Source organism: Condylostylus longicornis, unplaced genomic scaffold (genome assembly GCF_029603195.1).
Source record: "Condylostylus longicornis isolate FDR11 unplaced genomic scaffold, ASM2960319v2 ptg000014l, whole genome shotgun sequence".
NCBI lineage: Eukaryota > Metazoa > Arthropoda > Insecta > Diptera > Dolichopodidae > Condylostylus > Condylostylus longicornis.
Genome location: NW_026577983.1, coordinates 84,230 through 103,222, shown reverse-complemented (window position 1 = coordinate 103,222; position 18,993 = coordinate 84,230).

Genomic DNA, 18,993 nt, shown 5'->3' with positions numbered 1-18,993 from the left:
TGGTATTCATATGAAGGTATTATTATGTTTTTGGTTTATTTGTACGTGACCAACTCTAAAATGACTTTAAGTACCGCAAAAAAAAAAAATAACAAAAATTTTTACTCCATTTGTTTTTCATTTCTTTGAAAAATGGATGTAACTTCTTGCAAATCCTTATGTGCATGTATGTACATAATTGCAAATTATCCGAAGGTAACACGTCTAAAGTAGTAAAAAATATGGTCATAGGCTCATACAAAATGACTAAATATTTAAAATTGTACTGTTTTGTGTTTCATTTATTTTAAATTCAATGTGAATTTTTTAGCTTTTATGAGATGTACTTGCGCCCTTATAACTTTTTTTTTTAAATTATACCATTGGTTGAATTTAATGGTTAGTAATAAGTTAGGGTTCAAAAAACGATGTTAATATTTCTATAAATGCCATAAAAAGCCATAATTTTTGAAACTTGAAACGCTTGAAATTACGAGAGTTCGTAAAATATAAGGGCAGCAGAAATGGTAAATCTAGGTTCTAGTCGTATTTCTAATGTTCTATAAATTTATTTGCCCTTACTTCACTTAAATTTCTCGGTAAAAATAATGAACAAGTATAATTTTTATGAATTTTTTCTAAATTCTCTAAATTTTGTTTCGAAAAAAATAAAGAGTTATTCCTGAATATTGTACTCTCCCCGTAATTCCTTATACTCAACCAGATTTTGAGGTTGTATATTTAGAACTTGTATAATAAATATAGAGCTGGGCGTATAGAGTTGGAAGGAAGCTTAACACTACGTAAAATTTGATTAATTTTAGACAGTACGATCTGTTTCATGTTGGCAACATTTTACATAAAAATTAAAAATGTTTATGGTGGCACAAAATTATTACTGCTATCACATATCCCTTCAATTCCAAAACACGCGTTCCCACTTAAAATTAGTCAATTATTTTTTTCTTAATAATTTTCTAATTATTTATAGTTTAATTTTTATTCTTGTTTCTTATTCTTAAAACTTTTCCTGTGCGAATTTATTTATAGGAGAACACAAATTTTTTTTTATATGAACATTCATTATTTTATTTTAAATTTCCATTTATGCAGAATCCCACAAAGTAATTTTAGCATAATTAAAATGCGGTCAAATAAATTTATACTTCTATTTTATTTTATGTGTATGACTGTAAAAATATATAAGCTAACCAAGATTTTAACCACTTCTTTATAAATATTACAGTATTTTAACTACTTTAATTACATATATAGGTACAATTACTATCATGTATATTAAACGTGTGACTTTAGAGTGCACGATTTAGTTTTTCTATTAATAGTAGTACATGGATATACTCTCGTTTAATTGTGATTCTAGTTGCATTTAGTAAACATAATATAAACATTAGAGGAATACCATAAAAGTATAAAAACAAACCATAAAATTTATAACAATTTCAGTTGCACAATTTATTTTATGATTCGGTTAATATTTTGTTATATTTTTAGTACTATACTTATATAAGTTAAATATGAATTGCAAAATTCTGCTATGCCTACAGATGATGCTCTTCAAATAATTTTTAAGTGAAAAAAGTAAAAGTTTTAATTGTTTTTATTTCTCGGTGAATAAAAGTATTTCTATAGGTATATGCTTGGATGTACATAAGGGTTTCAAAAATAATTTGTAATTAATATTTATGTAGGTATATTGTATGTATAACAAATTGTAAAAGCATTATATTTATTTCAATAAGCATTTCATTTCGAAATCTGCCCTTGTTATTTTCCGAAGGACATTTGTTGCAATGAAGTTGGTGTAACATAAAATATCTGTATTTCTCATAAAATACATTGATATATTTATTGCAGGTATATCGCCAAAGGTGATGTGCAGCTGGCTCAATCCGGTTGTTAAAATGAAATTGAAAATTAAAAAATCACGGCAAAACATTTAAAATGCATCTACATAGATGGCATTTTACCAAAAGTCATGCAATACAAAATAAAAGAAGGAAAAAGCTTAGACACAGTTTTCAAAACTTTTGAATCCGTATACTTTTATTGTTATAATAGAACTAGTATACCAAAAAGGATTTTTTTGTGCTATAAATTTACATGACCAGAAAAAAAAATCTGCATTCAGAGAATCAAATTGTACTTTGGCAATATATTGAAAAATGGATGAAAGTCAAGGTGAATACAAGTTTAAAAAAAAAAAAACATTTTTTTGTTTATTATTTCGCATATGAATTCTAAGATATTAAGATTGTGAACCGATTGACAGAAATTTTTCAATTCACTACTCGGTCTTTGAAAGTAAACAATTAAGATAATAACTGGCACTAACATTATATTGTATAACAGTTTTAATGGAAAATTAAATAATTTTTCAAAATAAATTTCCATTGTTTTATTACAAAATATATTCAAGTAACGTTAAGTGATTACAGTCAACGCTCCTACAACGCGGCTTCTTACAATGCGGTTTCGCTACAACGCGGCTCAGAAAATGCGGAAGTTTCTCCTACAACGCATTTTTTTTTCCTACAACGCGATTTTTTAAATTCTAAAATTTGTGCGTAATAAAAATTTTTTACTCGTGTTCAATCATGTTTTTCATTTTACGCTTGTACAGAAACAACAAGTGTAGAAAGCCTAATAACAGATAACAGAAACTAAACAAAGCCTAATAACAGATTTTGTAATCAGAAGTGCTGCTGAGCAAGACGGCGAGTCAAGTTCGGATTTTGAACCAACACCATCAAAACGTTCGCGAGCAAAACCGATCTTAATTAGTAGTGATGAAGAAGAATAATTTCAGAGCAATGCAATAGGTTTTCAATTTAATTTATTTTTCTATAAATTTGAATTATTTTTTTATTTTTATTTAAACACCATTGAATTTTATTTTGGACTATATTTTATTTATGTTAATTTGGCAAAAAAATTGGAATTTGAACTGAATGTGATAAAATTAATGATTTTTTTTTATTTTGCTGTAAGTACATTTGAAATGTACATATTTTCATACATACATATTATGCACATATTTTTAATTATAAGTTTATTAACACAAAATAAAAAGAAATTACATATTTATCTCATGAAAATGCAATTTTTTTCTTTTGTTAGAACCGAACCCCGATTTTTGTATGGACTTCATATCTCTTACAACGCGATTTCCTACTACGCGGCCTTTTCTAGGAACATATCTACCGCGTTATAGGAGCGTTGACTGTAATTCACACTGTACTGAGAGCAGCCATTGTAATTTGTTAAATAATATCATTGAATATGAAGCTTGAAAATCATCAATGCTAAGGAACTATATACAGTTGCTGGTTGTATTTACTTTTAAATTTTTAGTTTCGAGATTCTGTTCTTGATAAGTTTCTTCAACAGATTTTACATTAATAACCAAGATTCTAAAGAAGAGCTTTAATAAAAGTTTGGAAATAACAATAGACGTTTTTAGCTTATATAATATGAATGTATAATTAACATTGATTAGAATTATAAATTCTTAAATTAGAAATTAATTAATTTTACCTAATTTAATATTTAATATTAATTGCTTTGCCAAAAGTAAATTTACAATAATTGATAATTACCCCTAAAAATGAGCTGATCAACTTAAAATTTCATTAATTTTAATGTTATTTAAATCTTTAATATTAATACGAGTATAGTAACTATTTAATTCTTAAAAACAAAATCAATCTTATTTAGTCATAGATCATGTTCATATGAAAGTAAATCATCTTTTATTATAATTTATAATAGAAAAAAAGGTCACTCTCATATATCATATCTTAAGATGTTAAAAACCGGAATATCCATAATTTTCGTGACATGATGAGAATATTCTTTACTCCATTTAATTTTTAAATCTACTCTATATTATATTTATTTTTGCAAGTGTATTATTCTTTGTATACGGGGGGAAAAACTTTAATTTATTTATGATCCCTAACAATATCTTAGGATAAAAGTTTGAATTTTTTTTTGTCTCTTATTTTTGATTTAATCGCAACAATATAACAATCTAATAGAAATATTATTCAGTTCCGAAATTTTAACTTAGAATTTTATTCAAAATATGCTTTTCTTTTAAGTTAGGGTTCAAATCATCAATTTTAAATATATAAAAAAAAACTTAGGGCTATCTAAAATTATAAAACATCTTTATTTTTGGAAAAATTTACAAGCATAAATTAATCACAAATGTAATATAACTATAATATAATTAAGATACATTGAGCTACACATTGAATAACTTACTGTAAATATTGATCCAAATACGATCGAATTTATTGACAATCGTCATTCTAAAATACAACGAAAATTTAAATATTTTTAAAGTCTCAAGAGTGTTTTACTTTAACAGCAAAAATACAAGCCCATCTTAGTATAAAAAGTTTATAAAACAAAATTAATATACTAAACTTAGGAAGTTCATTTTCAAATTTTTGGTATTTCCTCCTGTTGCAATTGCAGTTCTGTCTCAACAATTATGAAGAATTCCGAAAATCTTCTGTCAAGATTTTTCAGACTTAAATTGAAAATTATATCGAAAGTTCCACAAGTAGTAAGAGTAAAATACTAATACTAATTAATTATTAATAATGCTAATAAGTAGTTCAAGTAATACATAAGTGTCAGGTACAAAATAAGATACAACAAAATGACATTCTTCTTTTTGTCGATCGCCCAAAAATATGCAAATTTTTCTCTTATTTTATTTTTTATGTAAAAAAATGTTATTCTAAAATTTTTCATCACTTTCTTGTCTATTTCCAAAAGGATTTTTTTTCCTTGCTTTTAGAAAGTTATATGCGAAAAGAAATATATAAAAGCGATTATACATTATATGTGTACATACATACATTTTAGAGTATATGTATACAATGTAAGTAATATAAAAGAATATGTAAAATTTACTTTTGAGAGTTAAGTTCAGGGTTTTTATTTTTTATTTTTGTCATTTCTATGGGTACAGATTTGAATTATAGTAAAGCCGGATGAAAAAAAAAGTAACCATGTCGAAACGAAAAAAAAAATTAGAATTCCCTGTAAATTTCATTTGTGTGTGTGTGGATTTTCTCTGTATATTTCTTAAGTTTTTTTTATTCTTTTTTTGTTTTTGTTATGTAAAAACATAAAAAAGATTGAAGTTTGCTTTAAAAACTTTTCGTTATCTTTTACAACATGAGAAAAATATTATATGTGTTATTTGTTTGGAATAAAAAATAATTTAAAGTTTTTCGATTCAATTCACGTAGAAATTATCTATTCTGAACAACTTAATCTACTCTCACCCTTATAAATACCCGTCTCCTTATACAATATATCCTCATTTTTACAAAAATTTCTTTGGAAAGATGTGTGGGTTTTTTTCTCTTTTAATTTGTTTAATATTAAGAGTATGACGTAAATTTTCTCTGTAAGATTTTTGATGTACTTAAGATTTATTTTTATATTTTTATATTTTGGTGAGACTGGAATTTTTTTTCCTTGCTCTTATAGAATATATCGTTAAATTATATTAGTGCAACAAAGAGAGTCTGTATAATACCGGTTGCTGTTGTTATAATATTATGCTGCATAAATCTACTATGACGAGGGTTTGACTTATTAGAAACGAATAAAAAATTTTGCAGTCGTTTCTCATAAAAAAAATCAATAAAATTTATTAATCAAATTTTTTTTCGTTTAGCGATGCCTTTACGTTTAATCATAAAGAAATTTTAAACTTTTCTGTCTGTGGATTTACTTATGTTTTTACAAAGCATATTTCCGTCTAATAATTTAATATAGGAATTTGTATTCAACTTTCAAATTTCACTTTAAGATTTCTCCTAAGCTTATGCAAAAAAAAAGGGGGAAATAAAAAAGTAATTTAAACGGGACATTTTTAAGTCTAATGCAAGTAGGTTTATAAATATAGATCAATTTTCATATTTGACTGATAATACCTCAAAAAGGAAGGAGGCGCGAAGAAAAAAATTGTTAATAAAATAAAATATTTGCTGAATATTAAACTGCAAAAATGTAGCAGATGCTGGAGTGGCTTTGAAAGAGAAAACTACTTTTAACTTTTACGACAAACCCGGTTTGATGGTCGATTAGAAACCGGGTAGACAGGTATGAAGAGTGAAAATGAACAAGTGCATTACTTTTTCCTTAATTTTTTTGAAAATCAGTTTGAGATCTAATTAGACCGTCTGAATAGGCTTTTATAAATTTTTTTATCTTACTTACATAGTTTATTCCTAGCTCCTCAACGAAGAAGGGCATAAAAGTAATCCGGAAGGATAAAATTAGTTTCTTTTTTCTTTTTGTGGTTGCTTAACTTTAAGCTTTTACAGTTGATTTAAAATATTAAGGAAGAAGAAAAAAGAAAATAGAAGTGAATCTGAAAAGGATAATAAATAAAACCAGAATTTTTTTTTTGTTATCCTTCCTTACATTTGCTTGTTTTTTTTTGTACAAATTTTTTTATTCTTCGTATTTAACTTTTAATTGTAAATCAACTGGCAAAATAAAACAAAAAAAAAAATTTTGTAAAAAACATGTGCACGTCTACCACATTACCACCACCAATACCACTACAATGTATATTTTTTAATTTTGCTCTTTCTCCTTTTGTTTTTAATTCATAATTTTAGTTTTTCATTTCTTTTCTTCTTTCTTTTTTACCCGAATCAATAAATTGTATTCTAAAACTATTTGTACAACACACTCAAGTTTACATTCATCTTTTTTTTATGTTTATAATATCAAGTATATTCACAGCAACTCTATAAACATATCCGTATAGTAATATATCACATTTCCCATTCATATTTACGTGCGAATGCATTATAAGCACTGCACACAACCATTTGAATTTATACCAACATTATGCTCTACTGCAACTCTTTTATGATTATGTATGCCGATTATGTTATTATTGTGTTATACTATTATGCTATTGTGTTATACTACTGTTATACCACTATTAATATAAATGAATTGGATCCGTATGTATATATGCGTGTGAATGTATAGGATGTTAAAATATTTTTATCCATTCTATCGATGATTTTGCTGGATTTTATACAATAAAGCACCTATACACATACAATGGACATAAATATGAATATCCTTCCTTCCTATATTTTTCATTATCGTTATATTTCAATTTTTTTTGTTTATATTTCTTTATTTATATTTGTGTTGTTTTTTTTTCATACTTTGCTTATATTTATTTTAGTTTTTTATTTTAGATTCGTTGTTTTTTTTTCACTATTTTTTTCGTTCCTGGTTTGATAAGTATGCATTATTTTTTATGGAAAAAGGTAACGAGTATAAAAGCAGCAACATAAGAAAAAAAAAGAAATTGAACTAAAACTCTACTCTCTGTGTGTGAATCCTTTTTACGTGCAAAATATGTTGATGATAGTTTTATACATTGGGATCCTAAATCATATTTATCTTGTGTAATGATTTGAAATAATTTTATGCTCGGTTAATATTTGTCACAAAAAACAAAGGATCTTAAAACTAAAATTAATGTTTTATCTCATAGTTTGTACATACATTTACTGGTATTTATGTTAATACACATATGTACATATAAACAACCATAATAATATGAGTGTGCAAAACTGAACATAATATTAATATTGTACATCCAATAGCTATGAAATAAAATGGCTTATATCATGTATATATTTGCGCAAATTATTATGGCATATAACAAATGTACATATGTATATAGTAGGTATGTATGTATTTATTAATAAAAAAATCTGATGTGGTCAGCACATAACCGATCGCATTGTGTATTGTCTAGTTAAATAAAAGTGTTACAGAATATTATAAAAATGTCTGTTAAATACTTCTTTCCAATTTTTAGGACATTAGTAAGCTTATAGTTAACATACTTAGAAAAATGTAAATTTGGCTCTTAGTAGAGTTTCGCTTTGTGCTACCCGAATTCCCTGAAATGCTCGTCAGTTAGTTTCGGTAACAACCAGAACTATAATATCAAATTTCAAGAAATTCCATCAATTTGTTCTGTGGATATGGTGAAAAATGTAAAATCGGCCCGCAAATCAGTTCTCGAGCCCTGATCTTTCCAAAAAATTTATATGTTCATTGCTTTAATATGAGGAATTCATATTTTAAATTTCAACGAAATCGGTTGATTATTTCTCTTTATATACACAAAAATGTATATTTGGCCCGTAGTAAACGCCCAGTTGCTGATGCCTGATTTCTTCCAGAAGTTAAGAATTTTTGCGTACGATCGAGCAAAGCTTATATATGAAATTTCAAGTAAATCGTTTGAATACTTTCTTCAAAATGGTGAAAAATGTAAAATCGGCCCGCAAATCCGTTTTCGAGCCCTGATCTTTCCAAAAAATTTATATGTTCATTGTTTTAATACGAGGAGTTCATATATTAAATTTCAATGAAATCGGTTGATTATTTCTCTTTATGTACACAAAAATGTATATTTGGCCCGTAGTAAACGTCTAGTTGCCGATGCCTGATTTCTTCCAAAACATAGGAATTTTCGCGGACGGTCGAGCTGAGCTTATATATAAAATTTCAAGTAAATCGGTTGAATATTTTCTTCAAAATGTTCAAAAATGTAAAACAGGCCCGCTAAAAAGTGCAGTTCCCGAGGCCTGATATATACCAAAAGTTGATCGATCCGTGCCATGGTGGAAACAAACTTACATATAAAATTTCATCAAAATCGGTTCAGGCGAACTTGAGATACACGCGTGCACCCACAGACCGACAGACGGACAGACCGACAGACCGACAGACCGACAGACCGACAGGTTGCTAAAAATAGTTTATTTACAGTTCCCTACTATGGAGAAGTACGTTCCCACCGAAAACTCGATATGCAAAATTTGTTGCCATCACATAACCTACCTATTGTTTACACAATACGGTCGGTAAATATACATAAAAATATATGATGTGCATGATAGCGTTTATAAAGGAAGGGTGCATCAAAATAATATTTATTTTAAAATATAAATTATAACTTTATTAGGTACATTTATTTATAATATTATAAAGGGGAAATTTAGAATATAAATTTTGAAATTAAAATGAATGATTATAAAATTTATCCAAGAATACAATCTAATAAATTCATGTTTTATTATAGTACATGTACAAGTATTGTTATATTATATGTACGTTATAAATAAATTAAATGCATAATGAAAAGGAAATTTAGCGTTTACGAGTATATGATAATCTTATTTAAATATAGTGAATGGATAACTATCTATATATAAAAAACTATGATTTAAAAGTTTGAAAATTAGGAAAAAATCGTGGATTTAAGAAAACGTTGTCGGAATTTCAAAACATAATTGCGATCATATTTTTCGTTCTTTAAAGGTATGTAAAGGGATTTCGTTTTTTGCTCTTATACGAATTTGGAAATATTTGAAATTAAGTATTAGGCAACAAAATTTCACATTTTATGAATTTCGGAAGGCGATAACTTAAGAGGGTGTATGGCTAGTAAAAAATTTTCTTCTAGCGAAATTAATCTTCATTGATGTTTAGCAACTGCTATAATTCCAGGCTTCTATAACTTATCGTCTATCTAGAAAAAAACAATATAAGAAATTTGACAGAGTAGGTTTTAGACTATATATTTAATTTTAATAGGGCAATGTTCGTTACCTCTCAAAATATACCGTATTGAAAAGATATATAAAAATAAAATTGTTGAAATTTAAATCAAAGTCAAGGAATTGTAAATTAGCATTTTTCCCTTTGAAAATTTTGGAAGTAATATTTTTGAAAACCAAATGTCCACTTGATGCTATACTGTTTCCTGATAGAAGAAACTACTTCCTATTCATATTTTACAAAATTTTGAAAGTGGTGGCGCATAAAAAATGATACTTTTAGTATTTTGTGAAGTCATAACTGCTAGAAGGTGGTAAAGTTGATAAAAAATATTTTTGTATAGAAATAAATTTCTTTGCAACTTTCAATTTTTGGATTTTTGGCTTCATAGTTTTAAAGTAACTATAAGCAACACTTATAGATCCAGAAACAAATCTAGATTTCAAATCAGATCAGATTTTGGTAATATTTTAAAATTATATAGTTGCTTTTAATTACTGATTATTGAGCTTAATTATTTTGAAAGTTCATATATTCATACATATAATTTGCACCAGCATATTTAAAATTTAGAGTTATAATTTTCTTTTGCTTCTGTTATACAACTTACGAGGAATATTATCTATGTATAATTCAACAATTACTGTATTTTTTGAGGAACTACATATTTTTAGTTCTCTTTAATTGAGTGTGTTTTCTAAAAAAAAATGTCTTATATCAAATGACATAATTATTTTTTGTATTATATACTATATTATACATAATATTATATGTATTGTATTATCTAAATGCCCATTTACTTGTAGTGTACTTAAATGAGTATTATTAAAAGATATTTTCTTGAATGACTTTATTGTTTATTATTTTTGAAATATAATTCTACCGGAAAAGAACTATGTTGTATCAAAAAACATTTATGTAGATATATGTATGAACATTTATTATATTTTTATAAGTTTTATAACTCTTTATTGAAAATTATCAGATTGAAAAAATTTAATTTTTTAAGATTTTTATTTGCTTCTTTTTTTTAAATAGTCCCATATCCTTTCTATAATATTAATTTACTTTAAAATTATTCAATGTGTCTTAACTCTTTCTATAAATGCCAATATTCTAAAATATATATTTTAACTTATATATTGCATGAAAATATCTATGTAAAAGTAGATATAGAGATTCGTATATTGTATGTACATATTATAATAAAAAAAAAATTTAAATTTCCTTAATGTTGTGCTTAAAATTCCAATATAAAATAATTTCTGTAAAATATCCTTATCATGTTTAGTCACATTGTCATTCATATACAAAACAAAAAAAATCATATATAATATTGTACTATATGTTATTCTATGAAGTTATTTATATAAGTATATTCTTATATATTTATAGTATATTACATAATGTACATTATATGTATATTATGTATGGTATATAATTTATATATATAAGCATATGAAATATTTCCTTTTAAGAATTTTAAAATTTTCCATTTTACTTATAAATAATATTTCAATAATTATACTAGATCTAAACCTATTTAGGTCCGTATATTGCAAGTATATGTATGTATACGTATATATGTACATGAATTATTTTTCATTCTTTAATAAAGTTTTTACTAAAGTTATTTTCACAAAATAAAAAAAAATTCTTCTATTTACATAAAAATATGTAGTTATCCAAACGCATAATTATACATATAATAAAGTATATGTACATAACTACTTCAATATACAAATAAATGTATTTATAATACTAATTCTAAAAGTAGTCGTACGTATATTGGATATTTTAATTTCGTTACGTGTATAAAAGTAACGAGATAGTAATTGTTTAGGCTAAAAAAAAAGCATTCTTGTTATTTTTTTTTCTTTACTTGAGTAATTTTCCGGATTTCCAATGAGAATATTTTATAATATTATAAAGTTAATAATTAAGTATATAGCTATGTATCTACAAATTATATATATATATGTATATGTACTCAAATATATTTATGTTATAAAAATATCACAAATGATAATAAGCTATAAAGTACATAATAACAAAATATTTTTGAGTGAAATTAAAGATAAGAATATTTTACTATATGAAAACCACACACTTCTACTCTATAATGATGATAACCAAAAAAAAAAAAAACAAAAAAAAACAGAAATTTTTTTTTTGTTAATGTAATGACTTAATTAGACATATCCTTAAAGGATATCGTTTTATTACATTAGTATAATAATACAAAAATACGTAATTAAATACAAATTTTATGCTTAAATCTTATCTCTACCTATATAAAATTAAATACATAGTCTACATTTATATATAAATATATATTTGGAGAAGTGCACACTTATATTATATTATATTTTATATGTAACCATGTGTGTATATATTTTAATTTTATATTTTTCTTTAAGTGATATAAAATTGTTGAAACAATATAAAAGAATTAATTTTAATTTTTAGAAAATATTTGGATATTTTATATGTGTTTAAATGAATGTAAATCTCTTGTATATGAGGCTTTTATAAAAATTTTCATCTAGTTTTAAATTGAATATTTTATGTAGAATGTATTTTCAACAAATTTACTATATTATTTTATTCTAAATATAGAATTGTATGTAATTATTCATATTCAGTCATGTATTTAGAGTAATAAGTGAATTATATTCGTTTACATACATACATGTTATTAACACAATAAAATGTATGTAAACGAATATTATATGTATGTAGGTAATATAGAGAGCAAATTAATTTTAAATAATTGCATATATATAAAAACAAAAGGTAAGGCTTTATTATTAATGTTAGAAAATATTTTGACGTTTTAATTATATTTTAATTGTTTTAAATTATTAGTTAATTTTTTCAATTTTTATATTAAATATTAATTTATTCAAATTATGTGTATGTGTGAATGTGTATATTACGTATGCTTGAAAGATTTTGAGAGTCAATTTATTTGAAATTTCTGTGGTCTTAAGCAAAATGTATACTAAGATGAGAGCATGTACTTTTCGAAAAATTAAACTTTAAGTTTAATTTAAAAAATAAATTGCAATTTTTGAATCTAGGGTACATTTGGCAAACTGTGACTGAATGTTGAATAAACTATAAGAAATGTAAATTTAAAATAATTTTCGGGGAATAGCTATCCTAAACTCAATGAATCAAGCTTAAATCTTAGATTCTATTTTTAAAATTAATTTTTTACTACATTTTAGGCTTAAACTTTTTTAAGTTTAAAATTCAGGCTTCTATAATAAGTGCTTATTTAGCTATGTTTTTGAAAAACTAAGAGCATTATAGAGTTTAACATGAGCTTTTTACAGTTTAAAAGATGAAATGATTTTTATATTCAATATATTAAAAAGGCGCCTGATTAAAAAAATTTAATTCTGAAAACAATTGAGTGAACTATATGGTAAAAAGAATTGAAAAGTTGCTTAGGAAAAATTTATGTATTGAATTTATTGCAGAATCACTTAATTCTATTTTCGGAAAGCGGCACCATTGGGTATTTTCTGCTACCACTACATTATATTTGATTTTAGTTCGAAATGATAAAAGTTTTTTATTAATTAGTTCATTGAAAGTTCAAATGGTTTAGGTTAAAGAAAAATTTGAAAATTTAATAATTTTAAGTTTATTTGCAAGGCTATGCATTAAAACTTAAATCATTAATAAATTTCGAAAAAAATTTGAAGGGATAGCTTTCATAAGCATCAGAACCCTGCACAAATCCTGCAGAGAGTTAGGTAAGTAATACAAAAGAGGAAAGAAAATTGATCTTCTTTTTATTCACTTTAAATGAACGCTGCATGCAGAAAAAGAAAAAAAGGCAGCTGGCATCCTCAAACATGCTGATATGTAATATTTCACCAATTGTAAATTTTATACTCAAAATGTTATTCTTAATTATGTTTTGTATAGCAATTAAATTTCATGAAATTTTACGATAACTTTATTAAATTGAGTATGTAATTTTAACTAAAAATTTAAATCTTTAAAGTCATAATAAGTAAATATATGAAAATAATTTGTAACTTTAAATATTTTGTTATGCTCACATTAATTTGGGGCAGCTAGAAAATATTTTGTTCTGGAATTTTTGTAATTTTCTTTTTATTTCAAGTATATGTCATTTTAAGAATTTCAAATAAAGCTTGTGTATGCATATGAAAATGGCACTTATTTCAATAAGAAGAGAAATATTTTCAAATATAAACGTACACATACATGTACATATATATTATTTGTTATACACTTAAATTAGATGTCATCAATTTTGAAAATAAAGAAAAATTTTTCCAATGTGTATTTTGCTATCTTTTTGTAGATTTTTTATTTGTTCAAACCTTTTGTATTCGAATTTCATTTCTATTTTATTTATTCATTTTCATTTTCGTTTCATTTTATAGATTATTTAAGGATAAGGTCGTTTATTTTAAGGACCTTTTGAAAAGTTACTTTGTTTTTTTTGTTTTTTTTTTGCGTGTTTGATTACTTTACGGACCTAAAATTAGTACTAATAAATTGTCTATCCTAATCAATTATATAAAATTTTTGTATACCAGCATTTCCATATTACTAATGTATCTACTATTTTATAATAATATGCATGTTAAAAAAGCTTGTTAAAATAATATAAGAATATCTACAAAATTTAATATACTCGTGTATATGTAATAAAATATATTATATTTTAAAAGTCCTCAATAATATGGTAAAATTTATAGAAACCAAAATTTTTGTGAGAAAATTGTACTTTTCATTATTGACATGGGTCTGACAACTTTATCCTGTAGGATATAATATCTATTTACAATCCCAAATGGATGAACTCATCAGTTTAATTTTTTATGAGTAAAATAAAAAATGCAAAATAATAAAATAAAATAGGAAAATGAAAAAAAAAAAGCAAAAACCCAAACAAAAAAACTAATTTAGTTCTTTTATTTTCGTGTAATGAAAAAAATAAAATGGCAGAATGGAAATAAAAATAATTTATGTTGATAAATCAATGTATAGTTTTTAAAAGTTAAATGTTTTGAGGATCTTAAAAAGCGAATGGGTTCATTTAATAAATGAATGTATGACATATTCTAATTTTACCTTTATGCAATTAAAGGAGTAGGAGATAAAATCGAGTTATAGCAGTGATTGAAAGCCTTAAAAGAGCACATTTCATGTACTTTAAAGTTTTACAAGACTGGGAAGGTATGTACACAAAAATTATCATCAATAACAATTTATCGCATATTGTGCACTGCCCATCGTATATTTCTGACTAGACCAACGCAAAACAATATCAGACATTTGGAAATAAGATTAAGGGTACGGTATTGAAAGAAGAAATAAACTTGTAATATTTTCTTTAATTTTCCAAAAAATTTGTATTTGAAATGCATTAAAATATTACATTTCCATTAATTTCATTTGATGGTTTTTAATTTATAAAGCACATAATATGGCAGTGAAAAAAAATTCTTTACAGTGTTCTCCATTAAAAGGTATTTTCAATTTCCAATATTGCATAATAACGAGTAGTTTACTTCATTATACTAATGGAGTACTTAAGTAATTAAGTAAATTTATAGAAACTATGATAAAGCATTTTACTATTATAGAAAAGTAGAATACTTAAAAGTTCTGGGAACGACTTCAATTGGTGTATTGGAAGTATTAGTAAAATTTTGCTTTTGTTAAACAAGTTTCTCTTAAAAATGCCTGTAGTTTTTAACATATTTTGTACCATAAATCGAAAAATATATTTTGTAAGCTGTTGACGAATTAATAGACAAACAATTTGACAAATAAACAAATTTTTGATATTAAGCACATTCTTTTTAGCAAATTTTGGTTAAAGTTGTGCAAAAAAAGTATTGAAAACTTAATTCAAAACTTTTATTTTATATTTATTAAGGTAAATTAATTATAAAATTGTGAATTAAAAGAGGATTTCATTTTATTATGGCAATAAAATTGAAGTATTGGTGCAATTATTTTTCTGAACGTCTTGCAAATTGAGTGTATAGAAAAGAAAGGATTGTACGTATCGGATGTACCTTTGATTTGAAATTGAAATTTTTTAAAAATTATAATGGAAATTTAAATAAGCCGTTCAGATTTTTGGTACTTGCCGACTTTGAAAGAAGTGAATGCGAAAACTAGAACGAGAAAAAGGATGGGTGAAAAATTTGATTTATCGATCCATTTTTGGTCTGCTGACATTTGTGTTTTTGATACTTTATTATTAAGAAAAAAAGGAGTGGTTATCTTCCTTCTCTTCCGGAAGATAGAAACTTTTTTGTGTGTTCAATATGAATTAACACATGATTTATTGAGTTATCAAATTTATTAAAACTAAAAATAATTTTGTCTGATATTTTCATAATATAAGCATCTTATTAAGATCCATTTATATAAGAAAATGCAGAAATTTTGCAGAGCAGGAAAGGAATTTTTTGGATTCGCCGAATTTGGGTGAAATTAAGCTTGTGCACTTGAATAGATTAGAATGGTACGAAGAACGTTCCGTACACTTTACTATTTAACCTTTTTCTTACAATTTGAACTTTTATTAAATTATGTTGATCAAATTTTTTCGAAATTATTTTAAATTATTGTTTTGTCTAAACATGGATTGTAATTAGATTTTTAGAAATATATAAAGAAATAATATTTATTATGAAACAACCAATATTCATGGAGGATTATTAGAGTTAAATTCTGGAATCACTTGTTTCATTTAACTACACGATTCCATTGAATAGCAGGACAACTAACAATTAAAAACGAACAATAAACTTCTACACCGACTCAAGATCATAATTATTTTACCTGAATTCACATTTTGACGACATTAAAGTATTGTCGTAGAAAAAATATTTTAAAGAAATAATTTTCTTTTTCAATTTTCTTTTAAATTTTAAAAATTTAATTCGCAGAATAGGTTAAAAGTTATTTGACTTGAAAAGTCCTTTAAATTTGATTTATTTTTTAATTTTATTTTCAGTGTGAAATTTCAATGAAAATAAAGAATGAAATTATAAGAAAAAAACCTAACAAAACTTACGATAACTGAAGCAAAAAAATAACTAAGATAAAATTTGTTGACAGAAATTACTAGTTCTTTATTTTTCATCTTTGTTCTTTGCATCAGAGCGTACAGTTCCAATATAATGGAAATAATAAAAATGTAGAAAATTCCGCTGAACATAAATTTATAAATTTTACAAGAATAAAATTGAAACAGAGTGTGAAAAAGGAGAGAAATAATAATTTCACATTTCCGATTATCGAACACCTTATCCAATACACCAATAAATAATTTCGTATATGTGTATGTATAATGTATATAAATTTCTATATACATAGAATATATGCAAAATATTGTGTTTCTTACTTTTGCTTGCTCTCTTATATTTAAGCAATGTGTACAATTTTTCTTTTTTCAATTTCTCTCATATAAGAAAGGATTTCATCTACTCAATTGGAAATCAATAGTTATGATACCGTTATTCTGCTACACATTTTTTTGTATATAATGCTTTTTGATTTTTCATCTCTTTTTCACTCCTAGTCTTATGTTCTATTTCACTTTCATACTTTGAATTTCCTCGTGTATTTTTTGATTTTGATTGTTTTTTACTTTTGTTGTTTATTTTTTGACTCTTATCTTTCGAAAAATAATAATAATGCCGATCACGTTTTTGATTTTATTTTCAGTGTCAAGTGCTAATATTTCTATAATAAAAATAAAAACTAAGAAAAAAACAAAAAATAAATGAAAACAGAAAAAAAGCAAAAAACCAACAAGAAATTTATGGAACGGTATTAGATTTCATTCCTTTGGGAAAATGTAAATTTTCAGTTTTCCATACACATAATGCATATGTAACAAATCAATTTTCCAAGCTTACTGGGGTAAAATGAAATAGTATGAAAGTGGGAATTTAGTAATAGAATAGAAAAAGAAGATAGAAAAAAAGACAAAAATTTAAACAATATTCATTGTGTTACTAGATATTGCTTTCAACTATAGGACCGTCCCGAATGTGATGAGGAATTAAAATTTCAATTAGTTTTTTTTTTTGTTTTGGGAAACAATTCAACAGATGTCAGGTAGGTATACTTTTTCGAATTTAATATTGAATTTTTCGATGCAATTATATTTTATTTTCTCAAAATAAAAATTCTGTTCGATTTCTGGGACTATTGTATTAAAAATTAAGCAGAATTTAAATTAAATAAATATGGCAAGGTTTTTAAAGAGCACGAAAAATTAAATCACATATTATGCATACTTTTAGATTCAATTGTACTCAAATATGTTTTGTCCTCAGTATTTTGTTGTTACTATTTTCTACTTATTTCTATATTATTTTTGTAAGGAAGAAAAAATTTAATTAAAACAAAGAAATATTATTTTGTATAGTATCCGCTGTCGTTCATAATTACTATTTCAGTATAATTATGTAAACTTTGCTATAATAGTGCAAAGTTATTGCAGTGCTATAATAGTGTGATGAGAAAAATAAATGCAAGCTATATTATAAATTCTATTGCTAAATAAATTATGCATTTTTATGAAAATATTATTTAGGCAAATAATTTAGATAAATATGATGGTGTAGAAAGAAGGTTAATTAAAAAGGTTAAGTATTAAAGGTTAAATATTATAATTGTATTTTGATGATTCATAATTTAAATTCTTGAAATTGCACTTATTCAAGTCTATATTGTTTTTTTGTTTTTTGTTATATAAGAGGTAAAAATAATCGAAAGACAAAGATAGGCGAACCAAAACTTTTATCAAATTTATCAATAGTGCAGAACTTCCACCCAACCCAAAACCCTCCTGGATGGTCATAAACTTCCAAAACTAATCAAACTGAATAACAATTAGTTTTGCTCTATAGTGCTTTTGTATCTACAGTGAAGGAAGGCATGCAATATAAACACAAGAACACTTAACGCATTTATATTCTTAATATTGAACATTTCATATTTAGTTATTAGATATGTAGCCATTAACCCAGACGCAGGTATTTTCTACTTCCGTCCATCTGGAATCAAACGCATACCGGGAGCCCGAAGACAATCAGACGCGCCTGGATTGTGTTCGAATTTTTTTAAATTCATACCATAAGCATGATTATTGTGGCTATTTCTATTATCCAACCCATTGACGAAATTCAAATATAAAAGAAAACTGTTTTGTGCGATTTCCAAAATGTACTTTAAAACGATATTCCCCTATATGTTTTAAGAGAATATAAAAGCAAACCGCACGTACAAACCTCACAAAAATATTGTTTCTTAATTTGAAATTTATTTCAA